Here is a 7,506-nt window from a genome sequence, read left to right as displayed (position 1 = left end):
GCATAGTTTCTTCTCCCTCTGCTCCCTGCATAAATTTATATACGCAACTTAGTTAACTCAGACTGTCAGTTGGCTTAAAACTGTCTTCAGAGAAAAATGTGGAAGTATACTAAACTCGAGGACAGGAATTTGCAGGGTCAGTGGGTGATCGGGGCACCCCACAGTCAGAAGCACGCGACGAGCTCCAACGCCAGCGGTACTGGGAACAAGGCCGTGCTACAGAAAAGGTTGGAAGAGAAACAGAGGCCAACCCGCGAACCTTCCAGGTCCCTCCTCTGGAAAAAGTAAAGTGAAATCGCCCCCCATTATTTTCAGTCACCGAGGCCACGACGGTCTCACTAAACCCCAACATGGCATCTCACCCCTCGTGGAAATCAAAACCCCGAAGCGGGGGCAGCCGAGGGCATCTCAGGGGACAGGACATGGACTAGCAACAGGGCCTGACGCAGAAGCAGATCAGGAAAGAAATGATGACTTTGTTTTTTCTTTCTGTGAAAGTTTTAATTCCCACATTTCCATTACTTAATATGTCATTATTTTACTTTTCAGCAGCTGGCAAACCAAAAGCATTCCACCATTTATTTTAAAATTGATAGTCAACACACAATACATCAGATTTTTATATTGCCTCAAAGAAAAGTTCTCAAAAGAATCAAATCTGAGGCTTTGCTGTAAATTTCCCTTGGGAAGCTGATCCTGAAGCCCCAGTATGTACTCCTGACCAAAGGTTTAATTTCAGAAGTTAGATGACACAGACTGATAAAATCCAACTACATATTCTAGCCACAAAGTATATGTCAACACTGAGGGGAACACATTTCATTGCCTGTTAAATAAAGGTCAAATCTCCAGCCTGGCATTGAAGGTCCTTATAATGTGGCCCCGGCTTGAATTTTGAATCCTATTTCCACAACGTTCCTACACTCTAGCCGAGTAGAACAAATCCCGTTCTGTCTGCATCTTCCATGTACTGTCTTTGTGATTTCGCTGATAGCTCTTTTTACTTATAATTCTCTTTCTTCCCACATCTCTGGATCCCAACCCAATCAAGCGGTTAAGACCCAGCACAGATGACACTTCCACTGAGCCTCTAAAGATCCCCGGCAGCTGAAAGTTCACTCTCTCAAATATCTCACAGAGACTCTATCAGCTTCATCTCACATTATATTTACACGTGTGTCGAATGCAACTCACTAGACTGAAAGTTTCCCGAGCGGGAAATCATCCACCTTCGTGTTCTCGTTCGTTCGTGACGCAGGGGTTTGCACGCGTGGGATGATCATAAGTATTCAGTTGAACGACGAGACGGTTCTAACCGTTCGGCGTGTCTTTCTCTTTTATTCTCGCATTTCCATTCTTATCCCGCAGTCCCTCTAATCCTCACGAGTCTTTATCACTGCAGCTTGTCTGGCTCCTCACGGGAGTCTCAGGTGAAACCTGAGTGATGCACAGCATAATTCCCTCCCTTTGAATAAAATTCGACAATAATTCTGGCGCAGTGCCAATACCTGAACCTTAGATGACCTTCAGTGAATATGTGAGGAGCAAATCAACCAATCAGTTCTCCTGCCAAAACAGCAATAAATCTGGCATAATTAGCATAAACTTATGGAGTCACTCAGTGATTTTTTTTTTTGGAGGGGGAGGCCATTCCTACCCTGTGACACCGGTAAACTAGCCAGCATCTCCAGATGGTACCAAGTGGTCTTTTGTATTTCCCCCAAGCTTTATTGAGATGTAATCGATGTATAATGTGGTGTAGATTTAAGGTGTAGAACATGATGATTTGATACACATATATATTGATAAAACGAGTACCAAAATAAGGTTAGTTTACACATAAATCGTATAACTACTATTTCTTTCCCCTAGAAAACATTGAAGATCTACTCTCTCAGACACCTTCAAGTATGTAACCCAGTATCGCCAACCGTAGTCACCACGCCGTCCGTTAGATGCTCAGCACTTATCCATCTTGTCACTAAAGTCTGTGCCCTTTCACGAGCACCTGCCCATTCCCCCGGCTTCTGGCATCTTCCATTCTTCTCGCTGTTTCTTGCAGTTCAGCTTTTTTCAGATTCCACAAATGAGTGAGATCATACGGTAGCCACTGTGCCTTCGTCTGACTTGTTTTACTGAGGATGATGCCCTCGAGGTACATCCCGTTGCTGCAGATGGCAAAATGGCAAGTTTCTTCTGTTTTATGTCTGGATATTATTTCATTGCGTGCGTGTGTATGTATATGCATATGTACACACACACACACACACATGCACATACACACACCACATTTTCTTTATCCACTCACCCATTTATAGACATTTAGGTTGTTTCTCTCTCTTGGCCATTGTAGATAATGCTGCAGTGAACACGGAAGGCAGGCAGATACCTTTCTGAGACAGCGATTTCATTTCCTTCAAATACATGCACACAAGTGGGATGCTACGTCATATGGTCATTCTGTTTTGAATTTTGTGAGGGGGACTCTATACTGTTTTCATAGTGACCACACAGTTTGTGTTCCTGACAGTGCACAAGGGTTCTCTCTTGTCCACATCCTGGCCGACACTTGTTAGTTCTCACCTTCTGGATGATAGCCATTCTGACAGGTTGAGGTGGTACCTCATTGTGGTTTTGATTGCATTTCCCTGATGATGAATGATGCTGAGCCATGTGTATGTCTTCTCTAGAAACCTCTGTTCAGTTCCTCTATCAATTTGTTTAGTTGTTTGGGTTTTTGCTGTTGAGTTGTATGAGTTCTTTATATATTTCAGATATTAACTCATTATCAGATATGTGATTTAAAACATTTTTTCCCATTCTATAAGTTACCTTTTCATTTTTATTGTTTGTTTTTCTACATAGAAGATTTTTAACTTGATATTGTCGCATTAATTTTTCCTTTTATTGCTTGTGTTTTCAGTGTCATAGCCAAAAGATCATTGCAAAGGCCCATGTCAGGAAGCTTTTCCCTGCGTTTCGTTCTAGGAGTTTTATAGTTCAGGCCTTACATTTAAGTCTTTAATGCATTTTGAGTTTATTTTTATGAGTGGTGTACGTTAGAAGTCCAATTTTATTCTTCTGCACCTAATTATTTAGTTTTCTCAGCACCACTTATTGAAGAGACTATCCTTTCCCCATTTAGTATTCTTGGCTCCCTTGTCAAATATTAGTGAGCCACATATGCATGGGTTTATTTCTGGGTTCTCAGTTCTGTTCCACTGATCTATGTGTGTGCGTTTATGCCAGTACCGTACTGTTCGATGACTGCAGCCACATAATATACTTTAAAATCAGGATGCGTGATGCCTCCAGCTTTGTCGTTCTTTCTCGAGACGGCTTTGGCCATTCAGGGTCTTTTGTTGTTCCACATGAATTTTAGGATTTTTTTTTTAATTTCTGTGTAAAATGCCATTGCAATTTTGGTAGAGATTTCATTGAATCTATAATTAGCTTTGGATAGTATGAACATTTTAACAATGTTAATTCTCCCAATCTGTGAATACAGGATATCTTCCCATTTATTTAAGCCTTCAATTTCTTTCATTAATGTTTTGTAGCTTTCAGTGTACAGATCTTTCTCCTTCTTAGTTAAATGTACTAAGTGTGTTACTGTATATGGAATTGTTTTATTTATTTCTTTTTCAGATAGTTCATTGTCAGTGTATAGAAACACCATTGATTTTGTATGTTGATTTTGCATCCTACAACTTTACCGAATATATTTGCTAATTATTTGGTACTGGGACAAGGGCCTGCCTGGGTCCTTAATGCATCTATTACCAAGTTCACGAACGGATGTAGCTCTCACAAGATCCCTCGGAGGGCTCCCGCCTGGTCATTAGATGGGTCCTTGGGTGGGCAGAACTGGCGCTGGACCATGGCTGAAAGGGGCCGGAATCAAGCCCCGTGGCTGTTGCATGGTCTTCAGCCAGAAACGAGGTTCGCATATCTGTCTCTGGAGGTACAGGTGGGCACGTCTCATGCCAGACTGCACTGGGATTTCAGTCTCCTACCTGGACCCTAAAGTTCCCACAGAAGCACTTTTGTCTGTGCAGTCATGCCATGGGCCAGGAGAAGCCAGTGTCTTCCCGAGCGGAGACGGGTCTCGACCATAAGTGTAGTCCGCCATGGAACCACGCGTGGGAAAACAGCCTCATAGCAGGCAACGCCTAATGTGCAGGGTTCTCATCCTCTTAAGTTCCTCTTGTTGAGTGTGCTCAGTATACTCCTACATGGAAAAAAAGGGTTTTCAGAAGTTATTTCTACCTACCTGCCCAAATCAAATTCTTTCCATCAATTCACAGGGGCCATTGATACCAACAGCCTTTGAAGTATCTTAAATAGGTAAAGATGAGATTAGGTAACTATTATGACACACTGAATCTTCTGTGTACGAGAAGATATAAGAATTTTAGTTGTTTAAAGGTCAAAAGGAGAAATAGAAATACATCTCCCTAATTTGTGTCAAAAGAATAAAAGCCAAACTAGTAATTCTCGAAATCAAACTTTCGGGAAAAATGCGGAACTGACTATTCAAATATATCACACATTGTTTTACATCATTCCTTCTGCCCTGAATCATTGTTGCTGCAACCGATAATGTTCTCCCCGGGTTTGTCGTTGGAAAGTAAAGAGGCAGATGCATAATTTTTTTTTCCGCCTACGGCACTTGATTTTCCTAGGTGGTCTCCCATCCAAGTACTAACCAGGACCAACCCTGCTTAGTTTCCGAGATCAGACGGGATCGGGCATGTTCAGGGGGGCATGGCCATAGACTCAGATGCATATTTTCCTCCAGCTCCACAGATGACCGAATACAAAGAGCTGGCTGTAAGCTGTGACTCGCTGGCCCACCAGGCACCAAAGGCTCCTGTTTATTCTGAGCGTGCCCTGACCGGGGTGTGCATGGGCTGCGGGTACTGTACCACATGCGATCGTGGCATTGTCCTCAAATAACTTTGACATGAAAGTTTCTTCTTCATAACCAATCACAATTCAGAAAAACCTGATCGCCCCTGAAGTCCTGGATCTGTGGGAAAATGGAGGGTTGTATTTTGTTTTAGGTACACTTGATTACTTTTAAGTATCGATGAAAGAATATGTCCCTGAGTAGCTGTATGAGCTTGAGCAAACTACCGAACCTCTGAGCGCCGGTGTTCTCATCTTTATAATGAAGAACATAGCAGGGTGTTCAGTCTGAGGATCGCATGAGATGGTGTATATGAAACACCTTGCACAGGAGCTGACATGCAGGAGCCACTAAATCCCTTAACACTTTCCACCCTCCTTATTTGTCAGTTGTCCATGTAGCACAAAGAGCAGATGGCTGAGAAGAAGTAGACATGGTGACATGCCCTCTGCTGCTCCCTGCCAAGAAATTCCAGCCAACCTCTCCTTCCATTTCCAGATGGCTTGTCTCTGAAATCTAAGTTGCATGTTTTCTCTAGCTAGCTATCTCTAGAGAATTCCTTATCGTCAAAGATTTGTGAGCTGAAGTGTCCTTTTTATTTATTTTTTTTCTGAGAAACTTTTTCTGTACTTTTGTCCTTTCTCTGAAGATTCCTTCCCCTTTCTGGAGGGAAAGGCTGGCCCAGACCATTTCATCTGTTTATCATCCTGATCGGATCTGAACTGCCACTATAAATTCATTGTCAAGCTCATCCCCCATGTTTCTGAACAACTTTTTCCTTGCCCGAAATACACTTTTCCTCCTTCAGCTGGAGAAATCTCAGTACATTTATTCATTCGGCGAACAACTATTCGGGAAAACGCCTGGCTGGATGTGTCAATGGGGGAGTCGCCAGGCCATCAGAAGGTGGTGATGAGTTGCAAACGAGAGCAGTAGACGTGGCTTAGGGAGAAATGTCAGTTGTGAGAATGAGGCCAAGGACATTTCCCGGGAAACGTCCATGTTCACGCTGCTTGAAAACGGGCTCGACATTTGACAGCTCCATTACTCATCTCCCAAGCTCCCTTGCGGTTGATTTGGCGATTTGGTTCACCACCCAGACCCCCTCTACCGGGCCCAGTGCACCGTCCGCGGCTTCTGTGAGTGTTGGCTGCTGAAGGCTCACAGCTCCTCCCTTCAAACACTTGCCCTGGCTGGCAGGAGTTCCTGCTCCCTGGAGGGACTGACACCCTCACAAAGAGGCCCACAGCCTGTGGCAGACTCCACGCTGGAGGTCCAGGCCCCCTTGCTGTTTCATGTTTCCAGGCCTTCGTTAGTTTTCCTGTCCTCTGGAGCATCATCCCCGCTCCCTACCCCAGGCATCACCGACTGCAGAAACCTTCCAAAAGTCCCCTCCGCAGTGCCCTCTGCGGCTCCTGTGCTGTCTCCTGTCCCTTCACCGTGTTGCGATTGTCTAAGCCTGGCTTTGTTTCTCCGCTCAACTGGCAGAAATGTCGGATTCACCTCAGAATTCCTAATATCGCGAACACGTCTTGGCTCATAACATTCGTGCGACAAAATTTGCTGAGTCAAGGGACGAAGGAACATGAGCGCCACTGCTTTTGCAGCGAATGGTTTACCTTAGCCTGACAGGCACAGAGGCTCTGTGGTCAGATAAGTTACATGCCAGCATCTTTAATTGTTTAAAAATGTTTACGTGACGTTTAAATGAAAGCGCGTACTAGAGCAGTCAATTAATGACAAAATGCACATGGAAGCAATTAAGACACTGGCTGCCATAAGAGAATTCAGTAAGCATCAGCCCAGCAAGTCGGTGAAGGAGGGGAGGGTCTGTAAAAAACCTTGACAGGTATTGTTCAAACAGAATGCCCCCCAGATTATTGGGAAATGTGTATGTGGCCTTATATCATGATACAAGATACCATTTTTTTTCCTTTCTCACCAATTCTCAACTTCCTGCGCCATCACAGCCTACTCTGTACTTGACACAATTTTCAGAGAAAAATTATCACCAGAGGTCCCATCAGAATCATATAATAGCACCTTCCCCTGAATTGCGCCTTATAATATTTCTCTAACTACGACTCTGTTAAGTACCTTCCTTACCCTGCTACTGAACTAGAAAATAAATTTCACTTCTCATAGAGCTGATAATCGTTAAACATAACTCAAGACCCATCGACGGCCTTTGAGCAGTTTGGCGCCTGAATGGCGGAGATGAAAGCCACGAGAGGTCTCCACCGAACACCCCGTTTCAGGTCTGCTAATCCCGAATACCTTTCCCATCGAGATACCTACAAAAATAGAAACTGCTCGTCCCCAGGCACCTCTTCCCTGACTCAAGTGGAGCACAGGCAGGTTGCGAGCAGGGACCCCTGCCATCCCAGCCTGCCACATGTCCCAGCTTCTGGCACCGTTTTTCATCTCTGACTTTCACCTGAGCGCCATGAACACACCTTGAGATTTCAACCTTAATTCAGAGATTATCGTACTTTTTTCTTCTGCTCATTTCTCAAGGTAATGTTTTATCGCATCAGACGGTTCAAGCTCTTAAAGAATATTAAGTTTCAGCTCGCATACAAAGCTTTGTCGGA

At 44.0% G+C, this 7,506-nt stretch overlaps 1 non-coding gene across 1 annotated transcript; it reads right to left on the bottom strand.

Moving 5' to 3' along the window:
* Nucleotides 1–4,660: 4,660 nt before the first annotated feature.
* On the bottom strand, nt 4,661–4,779 carry LOC112472718. Its single transcript, XR_003043747.1, has one exon. It is a non-coding gene; the product is annotated as a 5S ribosomal RNA (ribosomal RNA).
* Nucleotides 4,780–7,506: the final 2,727 nt, after the last annotated feature.

This window comes from Pteropus alecto, unplaced genomic scaffold, assembly GCF_000325575.1.
Source record: "Pteropus alecto unplaced genomic scaffold, ASM32557v1 scaffold87, whole genome shotgun sequence".
Taxonomy (NCBI): domain Eukaryota; kingdom Metazoa; phylum Chordata; class Mammalia; order Chiroptera; family Pteropodidae; genus Pteropus; species Pteropus alecto.
Note: the sequence above shows the minus strand (reverse complement) of the source record. Positions and strands in the feature narration are given on the sequence as shown.